Source organism: Cydia pomonella, chromosome 18 (assembly GCF_033807575.1).
Source record: "Cydia pomonella isolate Wapato2018A chromosome 18, ilCydPomo1, whole genome shotgun sequence".
Taxonomy (NCBI): domain Eukaryota; kingdom Metazoa; phylum Arthropoda; class Insecta; order Lepidoptera; family Tortricidae; genus Cydia; species Cydia pomonella.
The window spans coordinates 15,841,368-15,858,081 of NC_084720.1; the positions used below are offsets into that span (position 1 = coordinate 15,841,368).

Below are 16,714 nucleotides of genomic sequence, written 5' to 3' on the forward strand. Positions count from 1 at the left end.
TGGGTAAATACCGGATGCGGGTGAAGAACGTGGGACATTCATTTCCTCCTAATTTGGCTTTATTTTTTAATGTTGGCAACATTGTGTAAGACGCCATTTCATTGCGCCTCGACTTCAGTGTCCCCGCGTCGCTCAGGGAGTCGGGCTTGTGCTATGTGCAATCACAGAGAGCAAGGTAAATTTCGCGAATTCTTCCTTCTATCCGATCTTCGCTCTGTAATTTATTTTCGTATTGTGATGAAACTGTGTTTGTTTTAGTAATTGTGTTAACAGACCTAGCACTGCTGTAGACCGATATCCGATCTTGACCCTTCCAGGTAAAGATCGGACCAGAAACAATCAGATCTTTACCTATTTAAAAAACAGCAGTGATTATCAAACTTTAAATTTTCTTCAATTTACCTACTGACCTTAATTATCACATTTATTGTTTTCTTGATCACACTTTCGTACCATTATTTTTATTCAGTACCATTACCAGCGCGACGGTTACTGACAATGTAATTTTTTTAATTTCCGCAATCCAAAGGTTGCCTTTCAGCGATAAGACCGCATGTTGTTTACCTGTGCTTATGTGTATGTTTTCTTTTGTATTGTTTTCTTTTATTGAGGTGTGCAATAAAGAGTATTTATATTGTATAGGGATGATGATACATGTTGAAATTTATAACAAAATCGAGTAAAATAGATAGCAAATGAGCAATTTTTCGCAATAAAGTACCTACACATACGGATGCATATGTAGATGTGCACGCATACATACATTGCTAGTTTCGGATTCGGATACAAAATAGAGATAGGGCTTCGAAATTAGTTTCCTTAAAATGCTTCAAGAGGGCTCTCTTTTCCTATATATTTACTTTACTCTTTACATACGATCCTTACATTTTACCAAAATAAAAAATATTGTATATCAACTATATATACATATATATATATACATAATTGCAAAATATATTTATTTATGTAATTACAATATACAATACACCATAATACATTTTTTTAGTAAAACCTAAACTAAAATAAAAATTCACCCCTCGGCAAGGTGCCGTAGATGCTGGCAGCATTACCCCGCTGGATTGCAATACTAATGCGCTGTGCGAGGAAGCTGCCAACCCTACGGTCCCCAGTCGCATCCACAAGCCTCTTTGACAAAGCCCCAAAAAATTTCAGGGCACCGGGACCCCACGGGCCAAGTGTTTCCACACCAAAAGGGGTAAAACTATATTCTTGGCCGATGCGGCTGTACTTAGCTCTTTTTTTTCGCTCAGCCGCATCAGCCGCTGCACCCGGTGAGACGGAAGTGCCATGAAGATGGGATGGGGCTAGTGTGTCCACGCATGTAGCGTCCCACACCAACACCCGTCCCATCTCCCACGGAATCAATGACATTCCGTCCGGCCTTTTACCATCGTCCCTGAGGACGCCGGAGGGCTCCAACAAAGCCGGCACGTTAGCGCTGGCGAGCGCGCGTCGCAAGATGTCGTTGAGAGCCCAGTGCCTGGAAAAACGCCCAGCACTCCTTTGACACGAAAGCCCGTGGTGGCCGCGCACATCGACATCAACTCCACAGGGGCACCGATGAGGAGCACAAACACGGACACCCAGCCGCAAACAGGTTGCCACGCGCATGGTGTTGGGTTCCAAAAAGGTACCGGTGTGCACCGAAGGATAAGCGTGCAACCAGGCCCCGGCCTCTTTAGTCCCCACCGCCAAGAGCCTGGCACGATCTGAACTAGTGCTGCGGCTAAGAAAGTCCTCGTAAAGAATTTTGGACTGAACGTCATCCCATTACAAAATTAAACCAACAAAATCGCAATTTTAATTATTTTCCATACTTCAAGATGGGCTCTCAGTGACCTTGACCTTTTTAAAGAACTACTTAGTCTTTTTGATTTCTAAGTTTGATTCTTATTTTTTTGGCGACCTTCATTAAAAATGACTGGGCACGATTATTTTTTATTTTGATTTTTGTCCCTCCTACTTAAGTACTTAATATCTTCCAGTACATTCCATTCAATAAACAATACATTTACACTTTCCCTAAACCTGTACAGTTCACGAAATCTTAAATTGTCAAAACTTCGTAACGTATCTATTATTTTAGTGTTTTTATTACTTCGGGTAAACCTTACAATAAGAGGTTTCTTAGCACATTGTTTACTTATCAAATTGCCTTATGACATAGGTATCAAAGTTTGAGAGCCACAATTTTACCAATTTTTGTATCAGGGTTAAGATCGGATACAAAAGGGTAGACACCGGACCTATTTCTTTGTGATACCTTATTCTCTTTCCATTAGAAGCAACTTTTTTTCACCATCCAATATTCTCCCTTGATGGCAAAACACTCGTTACCCAAAAAAAAAAAAAGTATGTCTCATCTTTACACAGGTACAAAACTAAAACCGTTCTGTATTGAAGATTACCAAAATTCAGGCCGAATCTACGGTTATTATTTAACGATTCGCTACGTACTTCAAGAATCTGTCACGTGTTGAGATCTCCAAAAAACATTTTTTCACGAGTTCTCTCAATTGGTCCCAAAATTGTCCGGCATTATCCCAACATACTTTACCCAGGTTGTCATTGCGATACGTACGTTCTTCAATAAGGCGGCCAAAGTTTAGCCCCAAGTTAAATAGATTGTAGTTTAACCATAGGTATATTTATACCTACTTACAAAATTTCACAACACACCATGATCACTCCCAACTTACTGATACGGATAGGTACAGTCAAGTGTAAAAATATGGGTGTACACATCTTACTCAAAAATATGTCCCATAGCATCTTATTCCAGTGTAATAAGAGCGTAGTACCATATTTATGAGACGATTCTTTCGATACATATTTTTACACTTGACTGTACGACGACAACCGAAGCTGAGACATCATTCTTTTTTGCAGTTTTTACCTATATGGTAATTAATATCAATCAATCATTTATTATTTCGTCATCATAGGTGTAAAATACATTTAGTACAGGTGATAGGGTGTTTGGTATTAGGGTGTAATAGATACAGTATAATATAAAAATGAAAAACAATATTACGTGGTAACAACAAAAACAACTTGCGTCGGGCAGCGCAGAATAAATTCCGTCCGGCTCGCGGGCGATGTCGACGGAATGGCGCGCAATGAGCGAGCGCACGAGTCTCGCGTCTGTGTGCGCGCACTCACACTTAGATAGCTCCGGCTCCCGCCCACCGCAGCGCGACAGAAACATAGCTTCAAAAATTCGAGATTTGAAAAGTTGCTCAGCTAGGAATTGCTCTTAAGGATTTATTTGACCTAAATTTAATTAAACATTGTCACGGTAAAACATACAAAGTATTTTTGCTCAAACTGAAACGGAGACGCTTCGCGCTCGCTCGGAAAAACATATTAAGAAGAACTTTTAAACCGCAAGAATTATTTTATCTGATTATCATACGAGTAGTAGGTAAATATATTTACCTATGTAAAATTGTGGAATTAATTTAGTTTACTTAGATTATAACCAGACATAGGAATCCGTGGGGCAAAATTGTTTCACAAGTAGAGAGTTCCTGTATCGATAAACTCGACTATCGATGCTAGTTCTATATAATAATGATCACTCAAGGGTTTGCTTGTAAAAATATGTTTTTATTAAGAGTAAAAATAATAATTAAATAATAACTCAATGTACTCTTCTTCGTTTTTAAGACAAGACAAGACAATTTTATAATTTTACTCCCTTAATTATTACCTATTACTTAAATGATATCTTTATTGCAATCTTTTAAACATCCGAATACTTAAGACTTAAATTTAGTGTATGTATATATTTAAATACAATTGATATAAAATAAAACGCGCCTCGACATTTTAACCAGAGCGTGAACTCTCTACAAAGAGTCAATGTAAACAGTGGCAGTTTACACACCACGCCTTTGCCACAGTAGCGGGCCATAAGAGCATAAATATTTTAACTTGAGTTCGCTTTAAATAAAACCATGGAAACGAACAAACAAACAAATTCAATATACATCCCTATAGTATTATAAGCCTTAATAAGGCAGAGGGAATATGTTTCCCACTACGATTTTGAACTTTATTTCTAAGCGATAGGGTCGAATTTTGTGAATTTCCTGACACCTTTAAACCCGTCAAAGGGTTAGTCATCCGTTTAGATACATAGTTTTATTTCATTTTATTTTAACTACCGCGGTAATCAAAGACAATATTAGGTTGACTTTATTAAAAAAAGGCGATACCAACGGCAATCAATCACAGGTCAATTCGAATGCGCACTGACATCAAACCAATATAGAAGTATTAGAACGATATTGGAATCATATTCGTTACCTACCTTTCAACCAACCAACAAATACACTACTAAACTGAAATAAATGTCCTATACCCCCAGGCTGGAATCGAACCAGCGTCCTCTGCTATCGCGGCAGGTGCCTGAGCCACTCGGCCACCGGAGTCACGGCAGCATTAGTCGAATTTTTCCAAGTATATGCATTTCTTACTGAAGGCTTACGGCGTCCCCTGAAAATAATTTAATTTGTTCTAATACTTCTAATAGTAAATACACTACTGTTTTATATTATTCTAAGTGCATTAGTTTATCAGTGTGATAGATTCTTAAACTGAAACAAATGTCATATACTAAGAAAAAATAGATAAATAGATTCCTGTTAAAGATTCAGAATGGTTAGGTACTTTTCTTTGCAGTTAACAGTAAAGCTGAAGATTCTTGTCGTGAGGATAATTATTATGCAGCCGTCGGCCGCGCTAGCCAATTACGGAGGATTTCCAACCGAAGACCATTTTATCGGCTCTAATTCTCACTTTTACTCGCTCGGACCACGCGGCGGCACGCCATTCTAGACTAGCAAATCTCACTTGTGTACGTGATTACATGCAACACTTAATAAAGTTTGCCCAATTTCACAGAAAACGTTGGAAAATTTAATAATTTATCCATACAACATTTCAATTTCACTGCTTTTCCTGCTGATAAATCTAGTTTTCCAGACTATGAGACTCGACTCATAAGTTAGGTTTGGATAAAATAAATAATTTTCGGGTTAAAATTTGACTGAAAATATATTTCCTCTAAAAACAAAGTAGGTATGTATTTTACCGTAAAATTGGTTCAAGTTACCTGATTCCCGAAGCGAAAGCGAAATTTATAATTGGTATAGTTTAACCTTTTGAACACTTTGCGTCATAAACAAAAACTTCACTGACACTAACGTCCCGGGCGCAACTCAAGTGAGCAACGGCACGGAACGGAACGGAAGCAACGGTAGCAATTCGAGAAATCACAATTTTTCCCACATCAACACGATACATCACTTATAGCAAGTCGAATACCGGTCCTTACTTGAAAGTGTGAAGGTTACTTTAACAGCGTACACTATAACACCTACAATAGTTGTCCTTGGCGCTAAGGGCACGGTAACGACGAGTGTTCTAGGCGTTCAAAAGGTTAAAAGTCCTTATTAAATCTTAACCGAGAAATGTTTGGTCAAAATACGCTCTCGTAAACGACCCTAATAACATTTAGTCATTATAGGTATTACCTATAGCCGTCTACCACCAGTTTGACACTAACATATTCGCTAGCGTGTGCGTAGCTTACTTTCCATGCATCTCACAAAGTAAATTACGCAGACGTTTAGTGAATATGACAGTTTGACACTGGTAAGGACTGACTGCGTGGTTAGGCTACTGTAGGTATAAGAAATACCTGTAACTTTAAGGAGCCCACTGATCATCAGTTCGCCGGACGAACTGACCGGCCGATATCGTCCGGCGAACTGGTAACCAGTGGGCCCTTTGCCCTTTTAAGGAAAATAAGGTAGATTACTCGATGCTACTGTACAGGGACCTAGCCAAGGTGACAACCATTGATAGAAACCACCAATGGAAACTTATGTAATGTACAGTCACGTGACTTTTCGTAGTATGTCATCCCGATATATTTTTTTACTTCCGACGATTGTCGATGTACGATTGTCATCTTCGCTAGGCCCCCAGCTATGGGCCCACCGTAGCCGGAACTGATGGGCATAAAATAGCAATCGTTCGTTTCCCACCGCATTTCTCGGTGCGGTTCCTTTCTAGGTGACTCGAGCACCCTCATTACGAACCACAGCCGAAAGTGAAACCTCAAACTATACCTTACTATAGAGTCATCAAGCTAAGCTAACTCTGCCATGAGATTGGCAATGACAACATGTGGCAATGCCTCTATTATTGTATTTTTTTATAGCTCCGATCATCCACGATCACGCGCAGATTTGTCAAATATAAGATATAACCTTTAATAATATGTAACTTAAATGAGCTACTTGGCGAGGTTTTCCTGAGGGCCTGAGGGTATGAGGTTCTTCAATAAAGAAGTGTACAGATTTTTAAAGAGTCGGCAGCTCTGGAACTGCAGGCTTCCATAGGCTAAAGTGACTGCTTACCATCAGGCGGGCCGTATGCATGTTTGTCACGTCTTCGTGAATGACACAGTATGAATGCTATTAATATTAATAACTACGTTATAATATTAACTGAGATCCGTTAAATACAATACCTGTCATATGTATAAGGTACGAATACTTTGGTGTTGTTTTATATTTGTTAACATTTATAAAAGAGTTTGAACCTATTAATTTATATTCTACATTACTATTGAATTTTTTTACAATGTTTGATGGATTCTTTATTGGAGGTTGCTTATATTACTCTTAGACCTCTGAGTTACCTATAGATGAAGTGGATTTTGCATCCGACACCAAAGACCGCCATGCTTCTCTGTCAAAAACCGTTTCTGTCCAGTTGACGTCGCCGAGTTCGCTAAGGTCTTTTTGCATTTCTTCTCCCCAGCGGTACCTAGGGCGTCCGTCCTAGGGTGTAAGTACTAAAACGAAATGTGTGTAGGTGATATTTATCAGTGAATACCTACCCACCATATAATGTCATCAATAAATTAATAATCTCGTCTACATAATGATTCTAACTGGAGTTTGCATGAGATTCCCGACGTACCTCTCACATTTCCGTTCTAAAATCACTTTTAATTTCACCAGCAGAAGGTTTGTTTTTAGGTGAAACATTGGGTGTGCTGGAGCGTGGTGGAGGCATAAAAATGCGGCTCGCAGTTTTCTCGGCGAATAGCTGGAGTGAAACGTGCCACGGTCGCTGCGCCCGCGCAGCGCACTGGGATTCTGTTGGCGACGCGTGTTTGGGATGAGAAATATGTCAAAATTAAAGGAAATCTATAAGACTACGAAGTAAGAAGTCATCATCTTCTTCTTTCTAATATTGTCTTGACATTTTCCCCTTTACTTGGGGAGCCCGTGGCTCCGTAATCGAAGTATCGAGTCCCAAAAATTGGCACAGGCATTTACGAAAGCGACTGCCATCAGATCTTCGAACCCAGAGGCGAAACGAAGCCTTATCGGGTTCAGTTTAGCCGGTTTCCTCACGATGTTTTCCTCAACCAAATTTTAAGAAACTCATTGGTAGAAGTAGGGAATATTAGCGGAGACAGCTGTATATGGCTGGAATCTAACCAGCGTCTTCAAAGAACGCGGCTGACGTCAGATAGATATTAAATAAGGCGAAGATAATCTTAGTTCACACCCCTGGGTTAAAGCAAAAGAAGTTCAGTTTAGTATGAAAAAAATAGTTCCAGTGAAATTACGCAACATCGCGCATGATCATATATTACTGTTCAGGCTTTACCTAAATGGTAGCCAAATAACAGCTCAAAGCACCTAGGTATATCTTTCCCGCTCAGAATCCCAAAAACTTGGAAAATAATGTTTTTTAAAGCTCAGTTTGTTTGTCTCGGGTCACTGGGTGTACTCAATGTGTACTCATATACTGGGTGTACTCAAACTCAATGTGTCTGGGTGCACCGTCGAATTCGTATAATTACTCAATCTGTTACTACCAAAGTGCGTGCGTCTGCGTGTTGCACTTGTGCGCTAAATAAACGCACCATATGCAATTACTTTTGCTAGTCTGAGTCTTGAATTTTCTCTTGACTAATGCATTGCGTGTTTGTTAGAAGTTTCGCAGAAATGTAAAACAATATGTCATTACCCTGCATTATCAATTGGAGAACGAAACAATATACAATTATCGAAGTTACTGTTAGTTACCTCCTTTTGAACAACTATATTTTCTATAAGCAAGTTTTATTTAATTTAATTTACATATAAGTATATTGTAAGAACGGATTAAGGTGTCGTTTCACATATATTTATCCAATATATTAATATAGATGTATCGTATTTCACAAACTATTGATTGTTTACAATTGGCGTAGGCCCAGAGCTATAACCGTGAAAATCGAAGTCACTCTGTCACTCTAATTACGCCTTAGTGAGAGTAAAAGAGAAAGATCCCCGCAATTTGCGAATTTCGGTTTACGCGGTAGGCCCCCTGTCGATGTAGCGCAGATGATAGGCGTGACTTTCAAATAATGCCATCCCTTTCACTCTTGGTTGGTTTTAATAAAGGTAAAGGAGATAGCATTATGATCTCAGTCGCTACTTAGTTTTGCGGCAAGTATAGTCTGGCTTCCACACGTTATTTTTCTTCTTCAAAAAGCAGGTAAATGTTGATTAATATTTCGTACATATTAGTTCCAAGAAACTTATTGGTACGAGCCGGGATTTGAACCCGCGACCTCCGGATTGGAAGTCGCACGCTCTTACCGCTAGGCCACAAGCGCTTCGTTTATAGGAGTAAAATCGCAATTCAGGCTCCATATGCAGTACTTTGGGCAGGAGCACCTGGATGCCAGCTTCGACCCTTCGATTCAGAGAATTCTGTCCAAAGGCGCGCGCTGTACGAATCGTTGATGATCCCAAACTCACAAGCGGTATTGAACTTTTAAGTCTAAGGAGAGACTTTGCTTGTACAATGGCCTTTGCTCTTAAGAATTCTTCAATATGATGCCAACGGCTACTTTCCACCACCGCACCGCTCGCCATCAGCAGGGACAGAAGGGTGTTCATCCTCACAGGCTCCATCCTAAATGGTCGCGCACTATGCGGTTTAAGAGGAATTTCCTCCCGCGGACTCTTCGGCTGTGGATTGAGCTTCCTGCCGAGATTTTCCCGAGGGTCTACAGTATGGGGTTCTTCAAAAAAGGAGTGTACAGGTTTGTAAAGGGTCGGCAACGCGCATGTAGCACCTCTGGAGTTGCATGCGTCCATAGGATACTGTGACTGCTTACCACCAGGTGTGCTGTATGCTTGTTTGCCACCGACGTGGTATTAAAAAAAGGAGTTAGGAGTGAAAAACTTATTCCATACATAGGAAGTTCCAAACACTTAATACTTCAAAAAAAAAACAAATGAAGCTAGGAAACATACAACAATGTGTTTAAAAATAATTTTAATATTTTTAGAGGGGTCACCAATTTAACTTAACCTAATCTAATGGCTTCTACGGGATGCCTTTTTATCAAAAGTTTAGAAAAATTAACGGTTTAAAAAAACGGGTTTAGTCAAATGAAAATTTGGCAAATGTACCTACAAGTCCTACAACATCACGCAAACATCTTCCGAAGTTGCGATATAATACCCAAACTACGTCAACTATTAGACATTGAAATTTCATTATTTACATTATATTACCTCACAGTTAAATTCCCCCATTGTTCAGTTTAGTTGTGTATATTTCCTTAATCCACAATAAAAGTACCGTGACATCCGTTACCAAACTATTGTTACTAAATAGTACCTACTTGCTTGTATACTATGCTCTGATTGCCTGCTACCTGACATTTAGACCATATTATCTGGGAAAAAATTATCGCAAGAAGACACACGTTACTTCTTGAATTGAACAGCTAAATAGGTAAAGATCTTGAAGTTGATCTTGAAAGGCTAGGCGCCAATTCAAAGAAATCTTCCTAAGAAAAATCATTTTTAAGACATGAATTTCTGAGTTATTTGAACTTAACAGATTAAACATTAAAGGTACTAAATCCTGACGTAATAAAAATAATTGTACCTTAGCGTTTTTTCTTAAAAATGAAATCGATAACTTGAAAAATTATAACGCCTGCAAAATTGTAATAGCAAGCAAAATATAAAATGAGTAAAACTTGGAAAGCACAAATAAAATGACTCACATTATAATTGAATATGAAGGTACAAAAAAGGTCCAAAAATTTTTTTTGGAGGTACTAAATAGTACAAATTAGGTACAAAAATATGGTATGCTTTTCAATTATTTTTATTTAGGTACACCCGCCATTCTGACTTTCACTCCTAACCACAGTGTAAAATGTTGTTTTTAGACTGTGCCCTAACATAGTTTGCGATATGTCTGCGCTCGAGTCAAACAGATGATCATAACTACTTAACTAGTTGCTTTCTTGGACTGACAGGCTGACAATGGCGTCTCGTGCTCTTGCGTGGGATAAGTGGTGACATCGGCTGCTTCCGCGGTTCCGGACCCAGCTTATCCAATGTTGTTGGCAATGTTATGTTTTTTTAGAGAGTAGATTATTAAGCCAGCTTCTAAGAGATTGAATGAGGTTTATAATGCAGTGTCACAGTACCTCAAAATTGAATATTACCTATACCAATTTTGTCTATCGAACATATGACGATAATTATTATTGTTGATTGTTTCATAATTCATTATTGCTGATTGGAAAGAGTACCTAAACAATAAATAAACACGGGAGAATTAAAAACCCTCTCATTTTTGGAAGTTGGTATTTATGATTTCAATTTAAAAAGTCTTAAATAGTATAGTTGACCGCGAAATTGTAATCTTGTACCTATTTGCAGCAAACCAAATAGATAAAGAAGACAGTGAAAGTTGTCTTTTCTTCGAATAAAACATTAAAACATATAAGGGCCTGTTTCACAATGTCCAAGTAAAGTCCTGAATAAGCTATTTGCCACTTATCTGACGAATAAAGTCATCGTTGGCGTTTCACAATCTTCAAATAAGCTTAACTGGTAGATGAAGTGCTAAGTTTTGCAGGAAGTTTTATCTATATATAGTTATAATTTATTTGCCAAGTGCTATCCAATTCTTTACTTGGACATTGTCAAACAGGCCCTAAGTATAATATCAAGTATAGTCAAGAAGATATGTCTGGCGTCATGTCCCGGATTCATCGCTATTTTCCTGCTCTTACTTAATTGCGTACTATACCCGCAAACATGTCTACTATAATAATTATAATTAAGTTAATCGTCGTGGTACTCGCGGTGCAGGAAGCTGCCAGTGTAATGGGGTGAAATATTTTAAAGACACAGAACAGCCAGCTTCACGAGGGAAATTAAGCTTGACAACTAACAAGACTATAATCAGACCAAGATATGTTGGCAGCGATTTTGATAGGCCAAACAGCGCAAGTGTTATTTTAAACGTCAAATATCTATGGAATTATGACAATTGCACAGGCTGAACTAAAAAAAATCGCTGCCAACTTAGCTTGGTCTGACTTCTATCCCCTTATTCATAAAACTTTGTTAAATGATCTCCCTTTCTTGTTAGAACACAAATGACAATAAGAACAAACGATTATCAAGGGCTTGTTAGACATGACAGGCGTTTATTACGAATTAAATACAAAATTTCATCTCTTACAAAAAGCTACACTCCGTCACATTTTTGGGGACAAAAAACAAGACAACGAAAAGGTTTTTGAGCCACCTACGAGATATTCCTTGGGTATTTTACAAAATTAACAAGAGTCTAGGAAAACATCCTACAATGCAATCACTTGCAGTTGCAGTAATATCAGGTGTAAATTTTAGCTCGGGCTAATGGAGTAAAAAAAATAGAAGTTCAACTAAAATAAATTAAGGAAAATTTTTAGCCCTTAAGGTAAAGGAACCGTTTATTTTCAGTAGACAATTTAATTTACATAAAACAAATTGCACTATCAATGACGCGCCAATTTTCCGTGTACATGCGCGATTGGCCCAAATTCTCCCTACTCGCAAAACAATAGTGCCCCCGTTATCATAACGTAACGTTACGTAAAGGGCTAACGTGTGTAATTGCGTTACGTTCGCAATCAACCTCATTCGCAGCACGAGAACATGCTAATCGGAAAAAGTTGGGAGAAGACTTGGGTACGAATCAATGAGTTTCTAAAGACTTTTAATTACTACTTACTACTTTATTTACACGGCGCGAGAACTTGTATGCAATATTCGATACATTGCTAACTACAGAGTACAATGAATTCGGTTGATCGACCAAATACCGCAATGTAACTAAAATTGCATTCAATATTTTCAATTCTCATGCTCTGAAAATGGGTAGTTGTTGTTGTGAAGAAAATGATACGTTTCTGCTCTAGAGCACTGTACTTTCTAAGGAGGTTTATCTCTTTTTTTACGATAAGCAATAAAAATTTTGGTTTTATAGTACATTGTAGGAGAGGCCGGAAAACCGCTCAAAGATGGATTCAAATAATACGAGTCCATCTTTAGCGTTTCCGGCCGCGGCATTACATAGTGCTTTTCACGACTACTGCGAGGAAATAAGAACACATTTGCGTACTTTTAATAGAAATTAATATTTATTATTGGCGTGAGGACAATTGTTGCAAGAAAGCGATGTATTTTTGCCAGGAACATTTATATTTTCTTCACTACAAGAACTCATTTTTATAACGTAGATACGTGTTTCATGTATTTTTTTTGTCAAACACAATTCACACTATCCAATTCAGTAAGCATTTTCCGATCCCGCCTTTTTTACTTTTTTATCACTTTTAAGAGGCGTTTTTCTGTCGTTTGCTTCAAACCGACTCTTAACTTATGTAGAAGCGTTTTTGCTAAAAAAACACAAACAGCGACAAAAGTAAGAACGACTTAAGCGTGAACTGAATGGTTTTGACATTTCTTTTTTTTAAACAAGTAATTGGTCCTATAAATAACCTAATTTTATTTTAGAAGGAAAAAAATTGCACAGATGATGATAACAATGATCACTAATGACAGATGATGACAACAATGAAACATTGTAGTAGTGGTGGTTCAGGTGCTACAGCTATTGCTTAGTTTCCAGCTTGGTTTTAGACCATCTATTACCACATTTCCGAACAGTGGCGTGAAAAATGGATTTGTTGTCCAATTTCCATTCTGATAATTAACACCCCATTCCATAAATAGCGTAGCATATTTAAGCTTCTATTATCCATACAATATTATAAATGCGAAAGTAACTTTGTTTGTCTGTCTGTTACCTACCTCTTCACACTTGAACCGCTGAACAGACTTAGTGCCACCCCACACTAGCGTCTCCCAAGCGTCGGCATCTAGTCAACTGTATGGCTGGCTGCTGCTCGACGCAACTTTGGCGCAAATGCCGGCTTAGCCAAGGTGACAATCGCTAGCGCTAAGAGAAAGAAACGCTTTGTGTTTCTCTGTCGCTCTTCCATATTAGTACGACAGTGATAGTTGCGTTTCGATCGCTACGGAGCGTAAGCTATTGGCACGTTGCGCAGCGCCGTCATTTCCCATAGCGCCGACTAGACGCTGACGCTCAAAAGACGCTAGTGTGACCCTTAGATGAAATTTAGTATGGATATAGTTGGAGGTTTGGGAAAGGACACAGGATAGTGTTTATTAATCATCATCATCCTACAGAGACAAAGTCTCGGGCAGAAGTTAGTCTTCTAAATTTAAATGTGGGGCGTGGTGGCCAGACCTTGACATCGCTCGTTACTTTTATACTGTTTGAGATATCAGCTGTCAAATAACTAAAGACGTCAGACTGGCGCCATGCACCACATCCGACCATGGGCGTCGTGGTTGATATAGCCGATGACCAAGGGGAGGGAGAAGGGCCCATATTTGGTTACAAATTTTATTGTGGCGACCTGGCGACCAATGGCGGGGCAAGACCAAAATTTTATCTGGGCAAGGTACATTTAGCGAGGCCCTCTGGTGGCGCACGAAATGACGAACATTTTTACGTTGTGTCCGAGATATACTTATTTGGATTAAGTCTAAAAATAAAAATAAACTATTTTTTTTTCATTCAAAAATAGAAAAAAAATAGTACCATTCGATTCCTTACATTTTATTGAAAAATAAGTTGTATGACAACTATACACATAAACGCAATATTTCAAGGTCAAAAGGGCAATTTCCTTGATCTTCCATACATTTAGGACTAGACAGGAATTCAGTTTTCTCAAGGTCGCACAGTATACATACATTTCTTCAATAATATACTCGTATGGTATGTATATCACATCAAAAGAACGAATGAACGGATTGAAGGCGTGGGAACGAGTCGCTCGGTCACTCGTTCCGGTCCACAAACCGACTGCCACTTAATTTGACGTCATTTACTTTCGTACGAAAGTTCGATCGGTGTAATGTGACGGAAAGTGATTTTTGTCCGTGACAACGTCGGGAAGTTGAATAGTTATAGAAGACTGGTTTTTACGAAGGTCACCGTTATGGGTGTAGGTGATATTTGCACCAACTAAGGTTTACCGTATATGTTGAAGACGTGGAAAGATACGAAAAGTTTTGTAATTAGGTAGCTGAAATTCGGCTAAAGCTTTGTTGTGATCGAGATCTAGGTTAGGTAACATCTGTAACAGTAATAGGTATCACGATTTTTATTAACAATGATGGTATCTGAGATCCCTTTATAAATCTTAACCCTTTACCCTGCTCAATATACGGTGTTTTTAGGGTTCCGTAGCCAAATGGCAAAAAACGGAACCCTTATAGATTCGTCATGTCCGTCTGTCTGTCCGATTATGTCACAGCCACTTTTTTCCGAAACTATAAGAGCTATACTGTTCAAACTTGGTAAGTAGATGTATTCTATGAACCGCATTAAGATTTTCACACAGAAATAGAAAAAAAAAATTGGGGTTTCTCCATACTTAGAACTGAAACTCAAAAAATCTTTTTTCATCAAACCCATACGTGTGGGGTATCTATGGATAGGTCTTGAAAAATGATATTGAGGTTTCTAATATCATTTTTTTCTAAAGTGAATAGCTTACGCGAGAGACACTTCCAAAGTGGTAAAATTTGTCCCACCCCCTGTAACTTCTAAAATAAGAGAATGATAAACCTAAAAAAAATATATGATGTACATTACCATGCAAACTTCCACCGAAAATTGGTTTGAACGAGATCTAGCAATTAGTTTTTTTTATACGTCATAAAATTTAAAAAAAAATATTTTTTTCATCAAACCCATACGTGTGGGGTATCTATGAATAGGTCTTCAATAAACGGACAGACAGAAGGACATAACGAATCTATAAGGGTTCCGTTTTTTGCCATTAAGCTACGGAACCCTAAAAATGATATTTAGGTTTCTAATAGGTATCATTTTATAGAAACTGCCATTTCGAATATCGATCGTCCGAGATAGTACTTGCGTTTAGTAGCAAATGTATAAACTCATACTAAACACTAATTAAATGTAAACAGGCCCTAAAGCAAGTGTACACGTTCGTAGGGGCCTTATCAGATAACAATAAATCATTGATTATCTCCATAATTGAGTTAATTAGAATACCGGTTTCTTTGAGAAAGATTCTTGATTTAATGCATCCTTGAAATTAACGGACTTTAAAAAAACACCGTGTATGTATTTGGCACATCCCTACCTACTTACCTACTAAGCTACTAACATTGTGTAAATTGATTAATTTCCGTTACCTAAAGGTGGTCTGGAAGAGATCGCTTTTTAGCGATAGCACCGCCTGTTGTTTACCTACCTCTACTTGAGTTGCTGTTTTCTTTTATTGAGATGTGCAATAAAGAGTAATAGAGTAAATTATTTTTTACATTTTGACAAAGATCTATCTACATATTAGACCATGGTTCTAACACAATAGATACCCAGTATGTTCATATTCAAAGAGGAAAATGGGGACTACGTTTGTATGGAAAAACGGTCATCTCCTTTTGTCTTAAGATTGAAAAATGGATATTGACTAAGGGTTTTATTGAAACTTATTGGCGCGGCACTTCTAAAGCGCTTAACTTCTATACACGGCCGTGAGCAATGCGAGAGATTTTAACAATATATTCCCGATCATATTTAAACAATAAAATGTCCTATAAACTTTTTTGGAATCCGCCTAATTTCAGAGTTCAAGCCCCTTGCAAAAAAAAACATCTTTTTATTGTTACTTGGTGTAAATCGCCTTTTTGATAGCGATGCTACCACTATGACACCTAGTCCAAATATCCTTTTTGATAGATGTCAAAAAGAGACAAGTAAGACTTTGCAAAAAATAGTTTTAGAAAAAAAATGATCAAATTATTTTTGAGTAACAGTTTTACAAATAGCTTTTACATTTTGTGTACAAATACATACGAAAAATCGATTTTATTTTTATTTTTTTGTGAAATTGACCTTTTTTATATACCATGACGGTGGCAAACAAGCATACGGCCCGTCTGATGCTAAGCAGTCACCGTAACCTAAACTCATATAACATTTTTTCCTTCTTCTGGCTTCAGAAATGCGTTTAAAATCTCTCTGGTTTCTCGTGGCACCTTGCATAAATAGTATTCCCTGTATTAAATGAACAGGTACCTATAAAAGCGAACTTGATTACCGACCTTTTACTTGCACTATCGCTTTCCCACAAAGCCTCCTTACGGATATGTAATTTGACGCATTTGCGACTTTTTGTCGACCCGTCGAACGCATTAGAGACTTTATTAACTATCATTTGACAAAAATACGTAGAAAT

General features: G+C 38.0%; 1 protein-coding gene across 1 annotated transcript in view; it reads left to right on the forward strand.

Moving 5' to 3' along the window:
• The window catches only part of LOC133527956 (adhesive plaque matrix protein-like), a 57,246-nt gene that overhangs the window by 34,247 nt on the left and 6,285 nt on the right, over positions 1 to 16,714 (forward strand). The gene's annotated exons all lie outside the window — the stretch shown is intronic.